Source organism: Peromyscus californicus, unplaced genomic scaffold (assembly GCF_007827085.1).
Source record: "Peromyscus californicus insignis strain IS unplaced genomic scaffold, ASM782708v3 Scaffold_5__1_contigs__length_169319896, whole genome shotgun sequence".
NCBI classification, from domain to species: domain Eukaryota; kingdom Metazoa; phylum Chordata; class Mammalia; order Rodentia; family Cricetidae; genus Peromyscus; species Peromyscus californicus.
Window position 1 is genome coordinate 91,842,584 of NW_026294573.1, and position 24,087 is coordinate 91,866,670.

The 24,087-nt window shown below is 44.0% G+C and overlaps 1 non-coding gene across 1 annotated transcript; it reads left to right on the forward strand.

The window, feature by feature from the left end:
• The first annotated feature begins 21,683 nt into the window (after positions 1 to 21,683).
• Positions 21,684 to 21,762, forward strand: LOC128098091 (small nucleolar RNA SNORD66). The gene has a single exon (XR_008214122.1). It is a non-coding gene; the product is annotated as a small nucleolar RNA SNORD66 (small nucleolar RNA).
• The last annotated feature ends 2,325 nt before the right edge of the window (positions 21,763 to 24,087 follow it).

Here is a 24,087-nt window from a genome sequence, read left to right on the forward strand (position 1 = left end):
AAACTGGCTGTGAGGCTGCTGATGCAATCAGAAATCACCCCTGGATCTCTGAGACAAGAAGACTGAGTCAAGAAGCTGCTTAGCCAGTGGGATTGCTGGTTTCCATTATGGCAAGGGTCAGTAATCCAGTGTTCTTGGACTCTGAGAGATCTCTGAGAGAAATCCAACATCAAAAATCCTCTTTCCAACTGAAATGTGTCTCTATTACCAAGGAAAAATATTTGTGGGATTCAGCCTGTGAAGTTACCTTGAATACGACACACTCTGCAAATGACTCTAAAACAGGACCCAGAACTGTGGGGTTGAGCGTCAGGCAGATTTGTGCTTGAACTCCGGCTCCACAGCTTACGAGCTGTGTGATTTCAGAAAGGTTGTTTCATCTCCTCGAACCCTTGTTCTTTCTCTAATCTAGAAAAGCAGGAAATTATCCCTACCTCATTGGGCTGTGTAAGTAAAAGTTAGTCACTGAACAGCGTTTGGTCAAACAAGGGGTCCAACATGGACCTCTAAGGGAACCTGGTAACTAATCTTCTTGGTTTGAAACACAAAGTGACCAAAACAAGACTCTGCTCTGGTTCTGGATGCTCTTCTTTCTGCTTTGTCTCCAACTACTAAGCAGGGGATTCATCCAAACTGCCCAGGTACATACAGAAAGCAAGGCAAAGGGACAAAGGAAGGGGATGTAGAGCCAGAGCTTCTAAGTTCACCCTGTGCTCTGGGATGCCGGCTGTCAGTCACAAGATTGTGAGGAAGGAGGGTGTGACTGAAATATGACTTTGAAAAGAGTAAAGGGAGGCATGTGCTGTGGCTCAGGAAGAGCATAGAAATACTACAGTTTCAGATGGGCAGAGAAAAAGCTAGATGAAGACATGAACATTCTGAGCACAAAAATGACCCACTGGGCTGGAGAGACTAAGTCTCTTTATAGCAGAAGGGACCAGAAAAGATTTGCTCAGAGGAACACTTCGTAGTACCAGTATCCTCGGTCATCCTAGGCCTCTCACTGACATTGTGAGTCAGAAATCAAGTGGTAAATGACATGCAGAAGCCCTGGACAATCTGAGAATTCTGTGGGATCATTCTAGAGAGAAAATCATCACCTGCTGTTCCTGAGTCAAACATTTTTTACTCTTTTTATTGGTGTACATTAATTGTAAATGTGACCAGTTTCATCGGGGCATCTTCACCATGAATTACACATAATATAGATGGATTATATTCACACACAATCTTTCTCTCCCCTGTCTCTCCTCACTGTCCTCCTGGTCCCCCCTCTTTCCAAGCACTTGAACTCTTCCTTAATCATACAGTGATGTTGAATTATATCTAGTAGATCTAGGGAAGAGCACAAGGTATTATACAGCCTACAAATTTCTTTCCGGTTTGTGGTTCTACTCCAAATGAAGCAAGGGGGTGGGGGAGTTGAAAAAGAAGCAGTTTCCATGAAGACACTGAAGTTGAACTCAATAGTGTGGAGTGACTATGTTTCTAAAGGTCGAAGAATTATTTAAAGCTGACATCTTTGTTTTACCAAAGGCTGATATGCAAATAAGAAAAGGCTTTTCACTTCAACCAGAATAAATGTTTATCACATTCTTGACAGTGTAAGTAATTTGAATTAATCTTCCCCTCAACCCAACAGAATAGATATTGTCAGTATCTTCCCAAGCTTTATTTATTATTTTATTTTTAATTATCATATGAACTATTAGATATCATAATGGCATTTTCAATAAAAGTGTGTTATGATTGATTCTCTTCCTCCATCTCCCCTTGTATCTTCTACCTAAAGGCCCAAGTCTACTTTCTGATTACATCTCACATGTGTCCTTTTGCACTCCCCTCCCCTACTCCTTCCTCAGCAACTCTTTCACTCTCTTTCAATCTCCTTTCCAGGTTTGGGGGTTTTATTTACATTTGTACCCATTTATAAAATACATATATACATCGCACATTGAGCTCTACATAGGAGAGAGAACAGGTAGCCATTGAGTTTCTGAGTTTGGCTCACTATGTTACATTAATTATGTTCCAGCTCCATCTACTTTCTGTGAGTCTTTCTAAATGAGGACTAGGAGACTGTGAGATACCAAACATCTAGCCCGAGCATGCTAAACTTCTAAGTGGCAGCATCAGGACTGAATACATTCTGGTGCTAAATGTATTTCCTCACTCTCAGCTGCAACCTCCCAGAGAAAAGACATGGCAGATATCAGTTTTTGCACTGAATTATGAAAAAGTCACCTTAGGTATGGATTATCACCTAGATTCTCAAGGAAGGAAACAGTTGCTCAAGATCCTCATGCGACTTCTCCAGGACCAAACAAATAGAAAGGAAATGACAAGATTCAAAACTTGTTCAGAACTGACCAAGAGCTGATCCCCAAGCCCTTGAGCCCAGAATAGGACAGGGTGACTTCTGCCTTCATATCTGGTATCATAATTCTTGAGAACAATAAAAAATGGAGGTTAGCACAAAGCTTAATTTCCAGCAAGTGAAGCACTGTCATCGTGCAGAAAGCTCACAGCAGCCGGAGCTGTTGTGCTTACTCCCAAACTCATCCACTTGGTTACCCCCAGGTATGGTGAGTGTGTGAGCATGTGTGCGTGAGCCAGAGAGCCAGAGAGCCATGCCACAGAATAAGCAGAGACTTACAGACCAGTCTCTGCTCTCATATTCCTTGGAAAGCCCTCCAAGCACTCTCTTCCGCAGGCACACTTCCTGGGGAAGGCAAATAATGACAGAAAAATAATCCGCCTTTAAATCTCCATGGTTTCCTATTGCCTTTTCCCTGAAAACTCCATTGTCTTAGACATAGTTCAATGTTGGTTTGCTTTGAAGGTTTTAGAGAGTTGGGAGCCCAATGAAGCTAAGCTGAAGTGACGATTGGACTAATTCTTCATCCTCCCTCCTTCTCTAGCATGGGTTAACATTTTTTTTCCTGAGCGACTGTGACTGTAGACAATACAACAGTGTGACCTCAGAGCAATGGCAGGTGCCTGATGTCATCTCAAGTACAGAAACCGTCGCAAGTCTCTTTGGAGTAACCTTAGAGTGACGTGATCTCCATTGTCCCCATGACAGACGTCATAGCACGTCCACGGCCTGTGAGAGCCAACACATTGAAAATCCTCAAGTGTTGACTGAAGCGTGTCTTACTTGGCTTCCTTTGAATGTACAGAAAGGCTGGAAAGAAGCAATTGGGTAAGATGACTGGCCTTTAGCCGTTGCCAGTTGACACTGCCAGGTTCAGAAGAACTATGATCTAATTTCCACTTCAAGGGGAGCACAAACAAATGTAAACAATCAGTTTCCAAGGCCACTGTCCAAGTCCTGGTGTCCTGGTCCCTTCTGCACTGTAATGTATGTCTCAGTATCCTGGTAACTGCTGGAGAGAGGGTTTCTGCTTGAGATGACCAGTGCAGATTGCAATCTCAATAACAGGGTGGGAATAAGCACATCTTTTTACAGTTAACAAGATCTTAGTGTTTCCAGAACCTCACTCAGGACCCGTGATAATGGCAAAAGGAAAATTAATATTAAAAATCAAACTCTCGTGCCACAGACAAATACACTAAAGTATACAGTTACTGGAGTTAAGACAGTCTACCAACTACTAGAATAATTCTCCTTCTTCTGCTTCATCACAAGATGAAGTTATTAATATAATAAGAAGCTCTTACTTGGAAATTCTTTGTAAGGGTTTGGCTACACACATTACCCCCCCCACACACACACACAATATCAATTTAGACCTATGGGCATACATATGTACATACACACACAAATATGGCTTCTAATTCTGTGTATGACATAAAGTAGTCCCTCAGTAAGAAATGTTTTTCTATGTAAAGTAGCATTATATAATAGTTCAGCTATGGCTTCTAAAACCAGGTCAATTAACTTGAGATAGTATCCTAACCTTGGACCAGATACTTCTCTGGGTATTGGTTTCCTCATGTGAAAACTGAACAATATTTAAAAGTTTTGTAGAGATACTATAAGAGTTCTACTAATATAAGATAGAAAAATGCAAGAAATTAACCACTACCTTTACAAGGTGGGAACTGCCCACTCCTCTCTAGGCTTCCTACAAGGACTTCTAAGACACATGACAAGTGGAAGACTCAACTGCATTCAGAAACACAGAGTTACTGACAAAAATGCAACATGAAAATGTCCTAATTCCAGAGAATTGTTGCCATCATGTTGAGCATGAATATTGGGCTATTTGGCAAATATCTTGAGGCTTTGATACTCAGTGCTCAGTTCTGTGACAGCCTGTACCACCACATCAAAGATCTTGGCACCTTTCAGGATACCGTATGGGACCTGCCACAGCATGCTCCTTCACCCTAGGCTCGACGACAGAACGACAACTACCTCTTACCTTGTAGGGCCTGTTTTGCCTCCTTCTCCACCCCAATACCAGTCTCCCTTCAAGAAGTTCCTCAAACAGAGGCTCCAGGATGGGAGGAGCAATGGGGTGTTTTCTGGTTGCCTTTTCTTTTCAGGGAGATAACATAAAAGTCATTATTAGTCCCCCAAGGGAAGGAAACGTACATACACTCCAGATGTGTTTTTTTCAAACTCCTGACATATGGGAAATACGAATTACTGTCCCAATACATTTTCCTGCCAAGAATAAGAAATGGGAGGAAGATAAATTGTGTGTGTGTGTGTGTGTGTGTGTGTGTGTGTGTGTGTGTGTGTGTGTAGAGAGAGAGAGAGAGAGAGAGAGAGAGAGAGAGAGAGAGAGAGAGAGAGAGAGAGAGGGGAAAGAGTCAAGGACACAAAATGTTATTTGTAAACACTCAAATGGTATATAAAGACACTGTCTTTGCAGTTCCACATTATTAGGACTATCACATGTTGCCTTGGTACTACTTTCCTATGCTTTGTTAAAACAAGGCAAAGCCTCAGAGTATGAAAGTTTGATACAAATATTTAGTCATATAGACAGTGGCAGGCTATATAAAATGAGTAGAAATCCCTTCCCTTAATATAGTTTGGGAACTTTGCATCTATTGTGTGGCAATATAAATACAAAGCTAGTAGTCTAAAACCAGCAGAACCATAACAGGACAACACACTCTGGCTACACAGGCTTCATGCCAGAAAGACAAGGAGCGCTCAGTACAAGCATGTTGGTGTCCAGATTTTATCATATGGTTAAAGGGGGAAAAAACGAAACAAACAAAAAACCCCCAGAAGATCATCTCAGTTAAACTTACCATATTGTCTTGATGAACCAAGAAATAGTACAAAATGGTAATTCTTATATGGTAATGAGTATCAGAAGTGAAATTTAAGTAAGCACTGGGTATAAGACCATCAAATTCAAGAACATACAAATGCCCACTACCAGCTGTTACTATTAAATATTCTTCTACAAATTTAAGTCAGTGAAATAAAGTGCTAAAAGAGAGAGCTATTAAAAGGAGCTCACTATTTTCTGTTTCTTAATAGTGAAAGGAAAATTTGTTAGACCTCAGAAAGTTTACTGGCTACCAATAAATATGTAAAAATCAGTAACTTCCCTCACATAGTTACAGTAGGCAATTAGAATGTTAATAGAAAAACAAATTCATTATGTAGGTCAAATGTTATGAGCTCTATCAAAGTGAACTTAATAGCACCATATGATAAAGCTCTCTAACTTTAAAAAGACCTACATGTAACTTCAATAGCTGAATAACTCTTAGAAGAACACACAGAAGTAATTATTCATGACTTTGGGATACACAAAAATCTTCTTTTTCATGGCACAGAAAAGTAAAAAATAAAAGGATGTGAATAAACCAAATGTCATGTCACTGAACCGTGCTACATGTGGTCATGAGTGTCAGACCTTCTGGATGTGGGAGCAAAGCTGAGATCCCCAGTAGAGACAGACTCTGAGAATATCACTTTGGCTCCCATGTCAGAGGACAGAGAGTGTCTGAAGGGGAGAAAAGCTGAGGCTGTTGAGGCAAGCCATATCTGGGGCAGGGAGAGTCAACCAAGTGGAGAAAACTAGTACAATGTCATGCTTTGGAGATAATTAAAAAATTAAGAAAAACCCAGTATTTTCATAAAGTCATAGATTGAGCATGTAGTCTGTTATGGGGGCATACCAAACAGAGTGGCTGGGAAATCTAGAATATTCTCCCCACCTTTAAAAACAGAAATCTAGAATATTTTCACCATCCTCTTAAAATAAAGTTCACCTCCAAGACCTACTTCACTGACTTTTGCCAGAATAAGCAGATAAAAGTTACATGAAAATGTGATTTATGAACCCAAAAGACTTCTGGGTAATGTGATACAGTAGATGGTATGTTTTGGATGTCAAAATTACTAGCATCATGACCTGGGAGAGTTACTTCACAAGCCTGAATATCAGTTTATGTTCCACTGAAGAAGGGAGTGGCCTCTACCAGCCAGGACTACTGTTCGGCTGGGAAGAGCCTGGCACCGGCTGCAGTCAGCTAACATGGCACTTCTTCTGTTCTCTCCACTGGGGCATCCAGCCTGCAGGCTTCAAGCAGTCCTCCATGTGAGCCTCGGTGTGTTCTACAGCCGTCTGCCTGATTGTCACCATTCCCAGGGAAGATACAAGGAAGCCACTGTGATCTGTCATGGATGGATTGCACGATCCATTCATATCCTTCATCTCTACCTTAGTTAATGGTCTAGTTAGCAATTCTAAATCTGCATTTCTAACTCAAGTGCTACTTGCGTAAGCTCAGAGACACTGGTAAGTAAGAGTCCTTTCCTGCTGAAGTGTCAGACAGCTGCCACTCTTGATTCCTTCCCTCTACGGGTGCCTCTCTTCCTGAAGTATCTTCAGTGATAGATTTACATGCTTGGTGCTCTGCCTCCAGAGTCTGCCACTGTCCTCTAAGGAGAGGGAGTGGATGATCATGGGTAGCTTCCTATCTGATCCAAGCTAGCCTTGTGAGCGTTCGTCTTCATTTAAGAAAGAGCCACGTTGATCCCAGAATGGTTCTTGGCAGACACTGGGTAACTGAGTCAAGGCGAGAAGCGGAAAAGAGACACAGCGAACCATCTCACTGTAACGGCTTCAGTTATTATTCTGCTGATATAAGCCTAGGTCTCAAGAAAGGAGCTGCTACTGCCATGTCACTGCCGCCTCTGCTGAGGTGTGTGATGTGTGAATGAATTCTTCCCGTGATTACCCGAGAAGGTACAGTGAGGTTTAGGACAACATGCCCCCTTGCCAATTAGTACATGAATGTCCCCAGCTGTGGGGTTTATTGCTGAGCTCTTCAGTGGAAGACTGAAAACCCCTCTCAGAGCCAGGTCCCATGCTGGGTTCTGGTTATATAAAGAAGATGAAAACTGAAATAGCGTCACTGCCAATACCATAGCTTGCAGTGGAGCAAAGAATGTGTACAACTAGTGTGTGCACAAAATGTACATGCAAAAGAAAAAAAAGTAGTAGGCATCCACTTCTGCTTTCCCCAGACCTAACTGTCCCAAAAGCTCCATTTCACACATCTATCCTGTGTCTCAGCCGCAGCAGTGGAGTTTGTGATACGGGAGTGTGATTTGACATTTGTCTATCACTAATCATTTCTACCACTATCTGGTGTCTGCTGAGGCTGGGTACATCCATAGACAGATCTGTGCCTCCTTGCTCAGAGCACACCATCTTCTAGGATAAGGGGTACCAATGGATACTGCAAGCTTTCCCCACGCTCCTGACACAAGTCCCATCTCCAGCTCAGACAACTGCCTTGTCTGATGGCACTTCTTGGGCCTATGCTAAGGATGTATCCTTTCAAATAATCTTCTAGAGAGTTGAGTCCTCCTCCAACTCCATACCCTTCTAGCAGTACATGGAGTATTTCCTAAACCAGATAGGCCCCAAATCAACCATGTTAACTGAAGTAGAAGAGACTCTGGCTTGGGCTCATTTCTGGAGAACAGGTTCTAACAGATCTTTATAGCATATGATAAAATAGTATATCTCTGTAGAACAGATTCTCAAACTACACCATATAGTAAGATGCTACTCATTAGCTATGTTAGGCTTCCAGGCAGAAAGGGAACACATGGTACCATTATCTGTCATCAGAGCAAGCAAGCATAGTGCACAGACCTGTGAAGCCCTACAGCCTGGTACGTACCTTTATTACCATTTATATATAGGAACCCATCAAGAATTAACCTCATCTCATCTCCTTGCTGGGCACACACCCAGCCAGCTTTGAAGTCCAGCCTCACTGAGTGACCATATCATACAAAGCAGTTTTCTGTCTGTTCTGAGATCCAATGCTAAGACACAGAAGAAATAGTTTGGATTTTTTTTTTTCAGCATCTGTTGGTCCCTCTTCCTGGGTCATCAAACCCCTTCATTTATTTAACGCTATATTTTTCATCTATCTCTTAAAAAGAAACAAATCTCATTTCTCATGAGCTTAGCCTTGGCTTTAATTGCTTTCCCAATAACTCACTCCCCATGTTTATTCGTCCTGCTGGATCCAATTCTCCTGGAGGGTCTGACTTTATTTGTTCTTAACAAGCATCACTTAGGCTGACCTACAAGTCAGGTCCTGAGCAGAGATCTGGAAAGCATCTCTCGCCGGCCTGTCAATATCTTTATCATCACCAGCATCACTGCCAGTTCCTTAACATCAGCTTGGGTCAGAAACCAGGACCTGTATCTTCTAAATCTGCATAATCCTCACAATCACCCAGAATCAGAATTACCATGATGTCTCCATTTACACTTGAGAAAAATCAGCCTCAGCTGGGAGAAGTTAAGAAGTCAAGGTCAACTTGAGCCTTTTGGAATTTCCTGGTGACCCACTGAGCAGGAATGGCCGACTGCCTCCTGCCTTGTAATGGTCTGTTGATACTGAAGATGATCTGAATGTGTTCCTATGCCAAACCCTAGCTAGAATCTTAACATAACTCCTCCCTAAAGGAAAAGGAGATGCTCCTCCACCCCTGTCACTCAGAAAGCAGTGCCCAATGAGGCCAACGCAAGCTATGTAAGCAAACTAGTCACTTTCAATGTGGATTTCATAAATTTGGGTGAATATTCCATATTTACTTGGAACCTCTTAGTGTGCCTTTCTCACGCACACTGTGTATCTTTATTGTAGTAACTCTTTAAGGTCATTAAAAACAGACATTACCAGCCTCATGCATTAATTCAAAGGTTTATGTTGTTCAGTAACTATCAACTGAGTGTTTACCTTAGCTAGGCTCTGTGCTAATCCATAGAGAATGTGATATGAATAATGCCCGTGTAACTCTCAGGAAGCCTGATCTAAGGTGTGTACAATTTTCCTGTATGGCGGTGAACATGCTCTACAGGGCAATGAGTCCACTTACCGTGGAGCTGGAGCTGTCAAGACAAGGAACTCTCACCAGCACACCCAGGGTGATTTCAGGCAGCATGTGGAACCAGAAGGGCCAAGATCTACACAGAGAGCTTGATGCCAGACTAAATGAGCAAGGGCGTTAGGCTCAAAGCACTTAAAAGTGATTCTGGAGACTATGCTACTCCTGTCCTAAAGGGGGACATAGTGATTTGGGGACTCTCAAGAAAGCACTGTCCGGGTGAACTATGAGAGAGAAACAGCATGGTAGGATGGGAAGAGATCAGACCAGACAGGAGAAGGAAGAGAAAATAACTAACAGTGATCGACTATATGTTAGTGTTCGCATTTGTTACTTTGGGGTAAGGAGTGGGTCAACGGCATGACATCAACCCCATATTAGAAATGTGCATCAATCCAGGAGCCAAACTTTGGGAGATACAGGTTTCACTTTTCACTGGTTATGAGATCTTGGGCAAATTTGCATTTCATCCTGAACAGAAGAGAAGAGGATTGGGGCTTAAGGAATGTGGTACCTTAGCAAGATCATTGGACATTCAGAGGCAATACTTTGTGATTGTTTGAACAGAAGATGATGACAAAATCACATAGGACATTCCCGAGACATCTTTAAGATAAGAAATCTGGTGGCAAGCAAAAAAGGGGGTGCAGAGGAGAGGCTGAGAATTGAGAATTGGGTATGGGTTAAGATTCACATTCCAACTAATGACATGTTCCCATAGATCCATCACTTCATCCTTGCAGATCTTATCAGTTCAGTCTCACGGGTCCAGATCTATCAATTCATTCTCACAGGTCCAATACTTTATCCTCAGGTCCATCACTGCTCCTCACAAGTCTATCACCTCATTATTAAGTTCTCATTCTCAGAGATCTGTAGCTCCATCCTTACAGGTCCATCAGTTCATCCTTATAGGTATATCACTTTCTTGAAATCACCTTCTTCCTTAGCTTCAAAACAGATGCAAGGTCTGTCTAGTGCCAAGGATCTTATTTCCCTGAGCTACAAAGCCAAGAAGAATCTCCATGGAGCTCATGGAAGAGAAAATAATCACAAGTCTTGTGCACACAGCCCTCCAGGAAAGAACTTAGTGGAGGGAAGAAGACCCTTCCTCACAGTAGACAGCACCTTCTGGTAGCAGCCCAGATAGAAAGATCTCCGAGGGGAAAGCAGTGCTGCTTGGCCTGCCCGCTTCCCCTCTTGCTGGTTACCACATCTACCCATTTTTGCTACTGTTTCCACTACCCTTGCCTGACATTGGAACCCAATCCAAATCCACTTCACAGTGTAGATTAAAGTGTCTTCCTCACCCCAGCCATGTGTGGGTGACTTTGGCATCTCTTTCTGTTTCCTATAGTGAATTTTGCTTTCAGGAAAACATCGAACTCATTTCCCTCCACTTGGAAAAGAAATGTAGTCAGGCTTTTCTTTGGGCTGCCAGCTCACAAAAAAACGACACGGAGACTTATATTAATTATGAAAGCTCAGCCTTAGCTTAGGCTTGTTTCTAACTAGCTTTTATAACTTACATTAACCCATTTTTATTAATTTACTTTCCGCCTCATGGCGTTATTACCTCATCTCTGTACTGCCCAGCCTGCTTGCTGTCCTGGCATCTCTGCCTTCCTCTTCTCAGTGCCCTCTCTACCCAGAAATCCTGCCTAGCTATTGACCATTCAGCTTTTTGTTAAACCAACCAGAGTGACACATCTTCACAGTTTACAAAAAGATTATTCCACAACAAAGAAAAACATCTCTACCAAGGTTGGATAAAGCACAGGGACAAATAGCCAAATGAGTGGAAACACATGAACTATGAACCAATGGCTGAGGGGTCCCCACTGGATCAGGCCCTCTGAATGGATGAGACAGTTGATTGGCTTGATCTGTTTGGGAGGCATCCAGGCAGTGGGACCAGATCTTGTGCTCATTGCATGAGTTGGCTGTTTGAAACCTGGGGCCTATGCAGGATTGTTTGGCTCGGCCTGGGAGGAGGGGACTAGACCTACCTGGACTGAGTCTACCAGGTTGACCTCAGTCTGTGGGGAAGGCTTTGCCCTGGAGGAGATGGGAATGGGGGGGGGGGGGTCGGGGGGAAGGTGAGGGGGACGGGAGGGGGGAGAACAAGGGAATCCGTGGCTGATATGTAGAACTGAATTGTATTGCAAAATAAATTAATAAAAAAAAAAAAAAAAAAAAAAAAAAGAAAAACATCTCTATCCAAGTCGAAGGGGAAACAGAATCCCCAGACACCTTCTGAAGCCCCTGTTTGGCAAGCAGCACTACAGAGATCTGGCAGGTGCAGTTGGGGACTCATTGCAGTCATTGTCTCTCCCCTGGCAAGCATTTCTCAAGCCCGGTAGCTTGCCTTTTCCCAGACACCCTCCAAAATGGAGGCAAATTTGCTCGGGCAAATCTGAAAATGGAGGGAAGCAGAGAGACCTGTATTAGAGTTTTCTAGAGGAACAGAGACAACAGAATGACCATATATGATGGGAGAGAATTTATTAGATTAGCTTACCTGATAGGGGCCGGGTAGCTGCTTCGTGTAGGAAGCTAAATGTTATAGGAGTTCCAATCAGGCACTGAAGAACAAGAAAGCTGTTGGTCTTTAATCTACACTGTGAAGTGGATTTGGATTGGGTTCCAATGTCAGGCCAGGGTAGTGGAAACAGTAGCAAAAATGGGTAGATGTGGTAACCAGCAAGAGGGGAAGCGGGCAGGCCAAGCAGCACTGCTTTCCCCTCGGAGATCTTTCTAGCTGGGCTGCTACCAGAAGGTGCTGTCCACTGTGAGGAAGGGTCTTCTTCCCTCCACTAAGTTCTTTCCTGGAAATTTCCTCACAGACCCACCCAGTGTCAAGTCTTTGTTGATTCCAGATCCAATCAAGTTGGCGACATTGGCTGCCACAAACCGTTTCGTAGAACTGCTTACCTTGTCCTCAGAAGGTCCCAGCCCCACCCAGCCTCGACTGCTATTGTGTCGCTGCTCTCAGGGAGAAGTGAGCAAGTGTCCACTCACTCCAACCATAGACCAAAGAAGCGGTTCTGAGGCCGGTTTGCTGAGTCAACAAGTTTTACTGGGCGGACCTACAGGAATATGGGTAAGGGTCACTGGGGTCGCAAACCAGCTGCGTCACTGAAAAGTCCCGTCCCAGCTTGAGTGATGACCTCCCCAAAGCTCAGGGAAGAGGGCCTTCCCTCAGTTAACCTTCATCTTCTATGTAGTCTAGCAAATGTACAGACATAGGCAGCTGGTCAGGAATATATGTATCTGTGAGGGGGCGGGGCCAATATTCTCAGAAGATGAGGGTCTAAATGGTTTTCACCCCAATTCCTTGTATGAGAAGATGTTCATAGAAGGCTCTCTTCCTAGTGTTCACTGTGGATAACCACAGCTACCCTGATTTCAGGTGGTAGCATGTTATGCCTGGAGGACAACGTTCTACAGCAAGTAATGATCGGCCACATATGTCACCCACCTTTTATATTGGCCTTTGCCCTTTCCTGTAACCTAGCTCTCTGGCTATTATTCACTGAGGTTATATCCCCAAATGCAAGTGTGAGCCTACAAGGTCATCTCAGGCTGTGTTTCCTGGGGGATCTGGTATTGAGAACTCCCTCACTGTCTTTTGAGAAGAAACGCCCACCTCTGTCTGTTCTTTATATTGACACCTCTGTTTAATGCTGCCTTCAAACAAATGGACCCACGAACAAAAGGAACAATATGGAAAGACAGGAAAAAAGAAGGGAGAGAGGGAACAAGGGAGGCAGATTCTAGCCTTCTAAACAAAATCTGTAGTCTTCATACTGGCATTCAAGGTCCTCCAAGGCCACGAAGCATATCTTTGGAAAATCGCCTGTAGGTGCTTTAGAAGCAGCTCAGCCTACACACAGACCTACTTCAGACCGCCATTGTTGTTGAAGCAAGACCATCCTGTACCTCCTTTTCAATTCCTTCCCATGCTGGCCTTACTCCTGCTGGTCTCTTTCTCATCTACTGTATCCCAACATGAATTCCACCTTCCCTATGGTACGTCCATGAGCTCCTCTATCCTCACCACACTTCAGCTGCCCTCCGCTCTTGTTGTCAATAATCACTGTTATCATCACATTAACATTGACTGAGGTCTTGCAGAAGGGCTCTACTAGCTGCTTCACGTGGCCTATTTCATCAGCTCTGTAAGACCATGTGTGGATATGATATCAATGATACACCTCCAGACAGGGACAGTGAGACTGTGGAAGGTTCAGGAGCCTATGATACTGTTCATGCAAGAGTAACACAATTGTGGAATTATGCTGGTCTCCTAATTGTAATAAGACCTGGCGGCATTTGGAGCCAATGATGGAGTCCTACACAACTCAGTAATGTCCTTATATCATGGTTGAGAATGAATTCTAGCACAGAATAGGCAGAAGAACATTCTGGCATGTGTAATGAAGATATATCAGCTTATGGGGGGAAGGGCCCATTCAGTCTTTACCTTCCCTGTCTCCCCATCCACTCTCTCAGCCCTTAAACCTGGACCTGGAGACTCCCTGTTGCTTTGAAAGTACCAGTGCTTCCTGTTTTAGAGGAATAAGAGATTTCCTTGAGTACTTGATGCCATGAATTTAGTCCTGAGTGTGCCTGCAGCTGTTGTCGCCATGACTTGATGGCATTATTTCTTTATCAGAGCCTCTGTGACAGTCTCAAGGACAGATACTTGACAGCCTTGCTTGCCTTTGGGCCAAAAGGAGGCATGAAGCTGCCACAGTATAACAGTACAAGGGCAGGGCAGGGCCATGGAAAGAGGCCCGATTGGGGTGGCAGCCTGGTGTTTTTCCCAGCTGGACCGAAGCCCCATGGTCCTGTGGTCAGTCTCAGAGCAGACCTTCACGTCTCAGACCTACATTTGGAACTGGCTTCTCCCAGGAGCCCTTTTTATAAACAAAAAACAATCAGAGCAAATAAACACATTATCTCATTGGTGCTTGACTCAGATACTCCAGGGGTCTGGGGGCAGAAGGAGCCAAAGAGAGGAGAGGAGGGTGGTGTGGAAATGGCCCAGTGCCAACGAAAGCTCCACCTAGTCTGTGTTAGGGTTATAACGGAGTATGTGAGTAGGGAAAATGAGATTTTGCCTTTGGATGTCTGCCGTTAATGGGGCCACCCTCACTGGTGTCTCTACCCCATCCCATCCATTGCAGCTAGCTGTCACAGATGCCCACAGCTTCCTGGGGCACCAGATGGCAGCTCTGTATTCTCAAGGCTAGCACAGGATGGCAACTCCGTTTTGGAAATGGGACCGTGGAATATTGGAATATTGGTTACCTATTTTCTAGCCAATATCTCATTTACCTCCCCCTACAAGGTCAGGTTTGTGAGGGTCATTCCACAGGTGAGAGACAGAAGTTGAAAACATAAGAAATGTGCCTCTACTCAGGAGAGGACCAAAGGAAGAATCAGGACTGTTGTGGAATATTCCTTCACAGTGTGTAAAGATGTGTCACTGTGATTGGTTTAATAAAGAGCTGAACGTCCAATAGGCAGGCAGGGAGTGGTTATAGGTTAATGTAAGTTATAAGAACTAGTTAGAAATAAACCTAAGCTAAGGCTGAACATTCATAATTAATAATAAGTTTGGTGTAATTACTTGTGAGCTGGAGGCCCCGAGGAGAAAGTTTGTCTACACAGGACTTGACTCAAGGTCATCTGTCTTTAACATCTATGTCCCTCCTACCCCTCCAAAAAGACTGGAGACCTCAGAGCCCATCACTAGGATCTCTGCCCTCCCTTTTCTCCATAAGAGGAATTTGGAAGGACAGAATGGGGAACAATGAAGGAAAAAAATGGTCACTTTTACTTCTGCCTCCTCTGCTCTCCTATTGCTGAACTACAGCAGAGCCCCGGCTTGGAAGTCAGGGAGTCTGTATAAAGATGAGAGAGAGTCCGTGACAACAATAATGTCGTCTGTGTTCAGCAAAGTCATGACCCCTCTCTGGACTTAGTATCTCAGACTAGGAGTAAATGTATTACAGTAGTTTTTGCAAGCAACTTGCTTGGCTGTAGTTTCCTACCCAGGCCATGGTACCCCACATTTTGGACCTGTCTGTCTTTAACCTTTTTTCTTCCTCAGACTTTCTATGGATAACAAACTTCAATCAACACAGCACAGTCACTGAGTATCTGGAAGGCTCAACCCAGAGCAAGGGGAGGCTCAGCAAGGTGATCAGGGTTGCCCATCCAAGTGGACTCTCCATCATACTTTTCCAGAGATGCAGGAACTCCAAGGAGAACTGTGCTTCATTCTCCTCTCTTTCTCATGTGTTTCAAGACTTGGCTCTCTGCAGGATTTCATTTTTCCAGACGTGATTCAGAGACATTTCGTTACATGTTGACATTTTCCACCCCGTCTGAGAGTCCTGCAGGAGGCCTAGCCTGAGGCTCTCTTGCTGTTCATTTACTAGCTAATCAGTGCTGGTGGAACAGGTGTAGCCTCGAGGTCTCGGCCAAGACCAGCAGCATCCAATTACTTATTAGAGTAGGAGGGGGTGGGATCAAATCCAAAGTCTGCCAGAATCCAGGGCCGAAAGGCCACACTGGAGAAGGGTTGGCGAGAGCAGAGAGAGTGGAGAGATGGGGTACCAACGGCAGGAGAACCTTGGGGAAGAAGATAATGAGATTAAGAAGAGAATTCCGATTGAAGTCATGACTGATAAGTCCTCCCTTCTCCCCTTTGCTTTGCTATTGTCCTGTGCCTCCCCTTTATCTCCACATTAAAACACATCTGAGATGTTGGGGTGGGGCTGTCTTGTGGGCCAAGCCAGGTGAATGGGAGAATCCCTTTGTCCAGGAGAATTTGATGCAGTCATTCAATTTGGATTTGGCAAATGAGCATCTTCAATGGTAAGAGCATCTTGGATACATGAATGAGTGTTGGGGAAGATGGAGAAACTGACAGGAGAGACGACAATATTTTGTGGAGGCTCTGGATGACATGGTAGGGAAGGAATCTACCTCTGGCAGGGGCTGGAAGGTCCCCTGGTAGAAGATGCATGGAGATGGGGCTTTCTGAACAGCACAACAGAATTCTGCCAAGAATGAGCAACTTTTTGCAAGAATGAACAACTCTTTGCAGGCCCTGGTCTTGCAACTTTGTTTGTCTCCTGCTAGTTGGCAATATTTTCCAAAACAAGGAAGTGTGATGTAGCCCAGCTGGATCAAAGGCAGCACACAGCTGCAGGTTCAGGTGAAAAAGCATGATTAGGTCAGATAAGACAGTGTCATCATCGGGGAGATCTGTCTACCAGATTTCCACCATCCAATACTGTAGCTGCTGACCACAGGAGGCATTTAAGAATTAAAGTCAAGTTCTCCAACAGCACAAGTAAGAGTTTGAACACTTAAAGCTGTGCTTGTATGTTGTCTGTCCCACTGGGCGGAGTAGATGCAGACCATTGTGTAATTCCTGAGATTCTACTGAAGAACAATGATCTAGACAGTTGAAGGTTTGCAGCAAGAAAAGCGAGAGAGCCAGGCTTCTGCTTGGAGCAGCAGTATGAGATCTGGGCTATAGAGGGTAGAAACCATTGACAGGGAGTCATTTGAGAATCTGTTCTATGAGTCTTGAATAAAGACTTTGAAGAAAACAAAGAAGAGGAGGAGAGAGGTAGGTGCCTCCTTCTGTTCCCAGGTAAGCTTTGATGAGGATGGAGGCAGAAGTAGGGTAAGTATGGCCCCTCTTTTAGTCCAGGTGAACCTTGGTGAGGATAGAGAAGGGAATGAGAATGAACACAGTGCTGTCAATCACTCCAGGAGAGGCTTGACAAGGCTGGACATTAGGATAGGATGGGTGCAGTCATTCTGCTACGCTAAGATGAGACCTGATGAGGATGGACAGGAGAATGGGACAGATACTGTCTTGTTGTTTTAGGTGAGTCTTGATAAGGTTAAAGAAGTAATAGAATGGGTACATGTCCTCTCTTACTCCAGATAGCCTCGATAAGGTTGGTGAAGGGAACAGAGATGGCTGCATTTCTTGTGCTGCTCTGGGTGAGACTTGGTGAGGAAAGAAAAGGGTGTGGGTGGATACTGTTCTCTTGTTATTCCAGCTGAGCTTTGGTGAGTGCAGGAATTGGGCAGAGATATTCTATTTACAACCTGGTCCCAAGTGTTTTCTGGTGCTGTTACCTTCTGGGGCTAGTGGTGCTACCTTCTGGGTAGGAGTGCTCTTCATTCATTCCTTCATCAGAACCCAATGGCTACCTCGTAAATACTTTCTTCTGGCACACAGAATCTTGAGGGTCAGTCTCGTAAGCAGGTTTTCAGACCTAGACTTCGTGGACTCAAATCCTGTCTTGGTACTGGCTAGATGTATGGATCTGTGAAATCTCTAGAACGTTTTTACCATTTCCCAACATGTAAAATATGGAAAACAATAGTGCTACACTCTGAGTTTATTATTTAAATAAGATATCTGCTTTTATTCAGAGGTGCTGAGGATTTGGCCAGGGTGCATACCAGGCCAGCACTTACCCCACTGTGCTCCACCTCTACTTAACCCTTATTTGTTGCGTATTTTAAATGAGACCTGACACATTCTGCTCCTCAATAGGTGTAAGCTCTTACTGTGACCAAGAAGCAATTGGTCTTAAATCAGGGGTTCTAGATCATTCTTCATGTACTAGGAATCCATCTTAGTCACTTTCTTTGACTAAGCTGAGGAGTGACCGACAATGATAGCTGCTGGTGGAGAGAAAGTCAGTGTTCTTCAGGGATCTAGAACATGAGAGGCTACCATGCCCAAGTAGATGGACCTAAACACACATATATATGCATATATATATATATATGCATATATATGCATATATATGTGTGTGTGTATACACATATATGTATATATAGAGATAGATAGATAGATAGATGGATAGATAGATAGATAGATAGATAGATAGATAGATAGATAGATAGAAATATATATATAGAGAGAGAGTGAGAGACTACTAAGTGGACTTGGGTGTAAAAAAAGCCAGCATGTGGTGCTGGGGGTGAAAAGTGGTGGTCATAGGGGAGGATTTGTGGAACTGAGCATGAGGGGAGACTTTGATCAAAACACATTACATGCATGGAGGAAATTCTGAAACAAAAAGAGGATGAAAAGAAAGAAAGCCTTGTTCTTTTCATGATCAGATTCGGCTTCTAATACTTTTGAGTTGCTATGTCCAGGCAGAGATGTCAAAGCTTGGATATGGAGGCTGGTTTCTTCAGTGACTTACTGCTTGGTTTTTAAAAATTCTTTCCCAGAGAAATGGAGACTCTTGGCTAAGCAGAAGAGGGGCCTACACAAAGAAATGCGAAAATAGAGGAGGACTAAGGCATTTCACGGGCATGTGGCTCCACGACTGCTTGTCTACTGAGTTTCTGCTCGGGGCCCAGGGTTACAGGCCCAGGGTTACAGTCTGGAGCTGGGATCCACCGGCTCGGCTCCGATACTCCTCATAGCTTTGCAGCAGGTCACTCTTTACAAAGAGCTTTTCAATGATCAGAATTCCTCCCTGGACCTTTTCTAAAAAGAGCCTCAAAAAGCTGCCAAGTATGTGTCAGAATCCCGTGGCAGATGGCCCACTTGCCTGGAAACTGCTGAATGACAGAGGTGATACCCATGCTTTAAAGCTACTCAATGCCTTCACTAATTCCGCACTCTTTCGTGCACGGCCGTGTCCGTGAATCAGCTGTGATTAGACTGTTCACCACCCTGCTTCTCTTTGTCCCTTGACTCTGATGCCAGCATGCCTACCTGCTCTTTTTCTCCTCCAAGGAGATCCTAGGGGAGTCTGTAGGATTAAGTAGAACAATTGAGTTATCAATATCAAGTTACTGATTTGAATTCACACTTTTTTCTTTGCTGAGACAGGGTTTCTCTGTATAGCCCTGTCTGTTCCGGAACTCGCTCTGTAGACCAGGCTGGCCTCGACCTCAGAGATCCACTTGCCTCTGCCTCCTGAGTGCTCGGATTAAAGGCCTGAAATCTAAAGTATTCATCAGAGTATTAGTGAAAGCAGAAAGGAATGGCCATTGGCATCTGCCTACCAGGCATTGGCACTTCGCATAGATGGACTTGACTGCTCATTTCAGGTCCTGACTCAGTGAAGTGAGCACATGGTTCTTGAGTTGTAGGGGAGGACACCAAAGCCTGGAGAACTGGCTGTTGGACAGTCTTTCAGAGATGAAACCCATACCTTTCCCCCAAATTTAAAGTGAACACATAATTTATTGTAAAGAATGGAATCTTCCTCCGGGGGGAGGCATGCCTTTGTCTCATCCCTTAAGGGTTAATCCAGTGAGTCAGGTTCCAGATCTGGCTCGGAGACCACCCTGCCCTAATTAGGTTTCTGTTACTATGATAAAACACTGACCAAGCTCAACCTTGGAGACATAGTAAGATCAGTGAATTCCATTAGTAGGTGCCTACTGCTGCATTCCCTTAGCTGGGAGGGGGATTTCCTGGTCTGCAACAATGCAGTGTGGAATTGCACGACAGTGAAATGTTGCATGGCAGTTTTAGTAGAAGCATTATGTGCAGAAAAGACAACCCCATAATCAGAGTAAGTATCTATTGCCGTAGTGACAAAGTGTCGTCCCCTCTACGATGGAAGTAGTCCCATACCTCCAGGTTTATCTTAAGACAATGTACTTCTTCCCAGAATTCCCACCCCACTACTGCAGTCCCTAACACTGAGCCTCCATGTTCAGCTGGGCCTGACCACCTTCCTGAAGCCTGAGTATTTCTTTTTCTTCTCTTTGTATTCTTTTCTTTCAGATGCTGGCAAAACTAAAGTATGCTTTTCAACTCCCTAACAGCGCTTTGGGATTCCTTCCTCTCTAACTCTTCTCTGGGCTGGCCTTGTGGCTGCCTGCTGCCAGGTGGCTGACCTCCATACTGTCTTATCTCAAGCAGCAGGCTTATGTTCCTTCTCTTCTACATTCCCCTCTTCCCTTCCAGGAAGCTGTGAGATTTATAGCTCGCCTGCCATGGGGTTTTCCCTTTAAACTGCAATAAATTGTCATGGGGCTTCTGTTTGAGTCTGGGCTTTTCCTTCAGCTTGGAGTGGCATTCATCCTTAAATTCTTTTATTCCTGAGACTAAGAGCCCCAAGAGGGGACCCCAATTTCCCAGGAATCATGTAAGGACCCTAGTAGGACTCCCCAAGAGTTCCAGTGATACCTCTTTTCTGCCTTCTAATTCTTTAATTGGCAGAGAAAATGAACCTGTGTCTGCACTTCTACATGGCATCTCTGTCACTGATAGCAGAGGCTTGTGACAAGGAACAAACGAGCATTAATATAAGGCCTGGATACTGGGAGAAGATTGGGGCATATGTCACCCTACCCCACTGAGCCTGGAAAGCAAGTGCCCTTGCCTGCCCTGCACTGTTCTTCATAGTCCAAACCTTGTGTTGTTGAACAAAGGCTTAGGGAGACTTGGGAGTGTGTGTGTGTGTGTGTGTGTGTGTGTGTGTGTGTGTGTGTGTGTAAAGGAGCAGTTGTAATCAAGGAAGCAAAGGTCTGGCAAAAGTGAGGCTTTCCCAATTAGTAACTTCTGTCTATAAAACCTTCTCATGAAAGAAGATGTAGAAGAGGAAAAGAATAAAGGAATAAAAAAGAAAATTTTGATAATCCTGTCATAGTTCCTTATGCCCTTATTTTTTACACAACCACGTACTGTTTGGTAGAATTACGCTGCTTGTATTCTGATTTTTTTTTTCATTTAAAAATTGACATGATCTCTCAATTGTCTGTTGTAAAACGTAGCAGCAGACACTTTGGCTGTCCCTTTCATTAGGTACATGCATTCTGTGTCCATAATTCAATACATGACACTGTTGAGGACAGGTATATATTGATCTCTCTCCAGGTCTTATTTGGCTTCTAGGGACATTGTTTCTAATAAAATTGGCATGCGTAGCCTAGGACACTTCCCACTATGTTTATCTTAATAAAGAAAAAAAGGGGGGGGGAGCCAGAGCAGAGCCGTGGCAGCCATATTTTGCCCATGAATTATCAAGCATGAGTAAAAGGCTTAAAGAATTGTGTGATCCTGGGCATGAGCTTTCCTTTCCTGTTTGAGTAATGGCCACATTGATGCTAACCTGTGTCTATGCCAAGGGAGCCTTGTGAACAATTGTGTGCTAATCTGTCACTTTGCATTTGTGCAGAGGAGCAATAGGTAATATTAGAGCCTGTGTAGTAGGGATGAGTCTGTGTAAGGCAACACTGATTCAGACCTACTAGGTGAAAGGAAGAATGCCAGGTAAATCTTCCAGTTTTTCTTGAGTGGCTCTTGTTTTGATGATTTTTATTTCCCAGTGACAGATGACTGGCCCACAGGAAAACAATTAGAGATTTGTTGAACTGAACAAAAGATTGTGCATGCTCCTCTTGTGAATCAAACAGCACAAAAGATGCACAACTCTTTCCTGACTCTAAGGAACCTGTTCTGGAGTCTTCCACACTTTGCTCCGTATGCAGTCTCATAGCCAGATCCCCCATACAGATGCATTTGCTCAGGAACATGCATGAACTGCTAAGTGTGGTAAAAAGGGCCAAATCCTTCTGTGTGCCAACACGTAAGTTCTATTGTTCCTATGTGTTCACACACAAATTAAAATGTGGGTTCTTAGGTTTGTTGGGAGGATTAGAATATAGTAATCCGGGACTGGTGAATGGCTCAGTGTCTTATGTCTGACAACCTGAGGCACACATAGTAGGAAGAGAAAGAGTCTCTGTTTATCCTCTGGCATTCACACATTTGCCATGGCACATGGCACCCCCACACATGAAATACATAAATATAATAAAAATATAACAATATAAAGAAAATCCTTAGCCAGGCAGTGGCGGCACGTGTCTTTAATCCCATCACCTTGGAGGCAGAGGCAGGCAGATCTCTTACTTTGAGGCCAGCCTGGGCTACAGAGTGAGTTCTGTCGGGCAGTGGTGGCGCACGCCTTTAATCCCAGCACTCGGGAGGCAGAAGCAGGGCGATCTCTGTGAGTTCGAGGCCAGCCTGGTCTACAAAGCGAGTTCCAGGAAAGGTGCCAGAGCTAGACAGAGAAACCCTGTCTTGAAAAGCCAAAAAAAAAAAAAAAAAAGAGTGAGTTCCAAGACAGCCAGAACTACACAGAGAAACCCTGTCTCAAAAATAAATAAATAAATAAATAAATAAATAAATAAATAAATAAATAAATAGTTAAAAAAAACTAGAAAAAAATCCTTAGCTTAGCACAGCACATAGCACATGGTACATACAGGACACACATGGGCTGTTCATATCATGAATGTCATGGGCATAATTGCCATGATCATTGTATTTACTTAGCTACTGTATGTGTGTGTATGTATGTATGTGTATATATACATACATACATTTATACACACATATATACATACATATATACACATACTTATATACACATACATACATATATATATATGGCGTGTGTGTGTGTGTATGTGTGTGTGTGTGTGTGTGTGTGTGTGTGTGTGTGTGTGTGTGACTGGACAATATTGCTCAGAGTAAAGGAGTAAAGAATCAGAATTGAGTGTGTGCAGAACACCCGCCGTACCAGCACAGCTAAACCTGACTCTGGGCAGTTCACCTTCAGCATCCTCTGTTCAGAGAAAGCAGCAGCATGACTTCTCGTGGCAAACAATGAACTTTCACTGACTACTGACAGAGAAACTGAAGCCTGTCCTTAAAAGACACATCAGCTCTGGAGCAGATGATCCGTCTGGTTCAAGCCTCTGGTGGCTACAGACAGTGACAGGGCAATGAAATGATCCAGTGATAGGTGGAGAATGGTGGGCCAGCGCCTGTCTGTTCCACGCCCCACCAGAGTTTACAATGATGAAGAGATAACAAAACAGCCTTGATATGAGAGCATCCACACAGGGGGAGAAAGGTAAAATAAAGTCTAGTAGAGATCAAAGCGTCACCAAGACTCGATGCCTCCATGTATGCCACATGTTTAGAGCAGAGCCTGGAACTGACATACTGGAGTATGCTACCTACCAGTAGGGTTTCCCTTTAGTGAACTGCATGGGCCTAAAGAACTATGTAAGATATCACCTAAAGTTGGCTACAAAAAGCAGGCTTAATTGTTTTTAAAGAAGTCTTCCCACTGTTCTAAAAGGGAACTGAAGATAATGCTTGCCATAGAGAAGAGACTCGATAGGGCTGTTTGTGCTTAGGGAGACTGGGGGGTGGGGGCAGAAGTTATGTGGGAAGGAAGAAGGTAAGGCTGTTGCTGAATGCTCACTCTGTCGCTCATGAGTTCCACGACTGAGGATAAAGTACTTTTCTAAGCCTCGGTTTCTGCAATCACAGCATGGAAACAATATACCTGTCCAGTCACAGTGCTGTGACAAGGAGGAAGGGGACGATGTGTCACACAGCATCCACCTGAACAGGCAGCAGCAGCCTACCCTACCCTACCGCAGCTCCTTCTACCCAGTGGTTTTCTCCAAGGAACTCAGTCCTTTGTCCCTCTCTCCTTCTCCATCAGCTCCTGTCTATTACTGGACCTAGGCAAGGAGCCATAAATTATTAGGAGGAGTAGCCTCAGAGAGACTCATCCTTGAGTCTTGTCTCATCCTTAGCTCAGAATTCTCCCTTTTACCTGACCACTGCTTTGGATGATTTCTTCTCAGTTGCTACAGTAGCTCCTGGGTCTCGGTGATGAGGC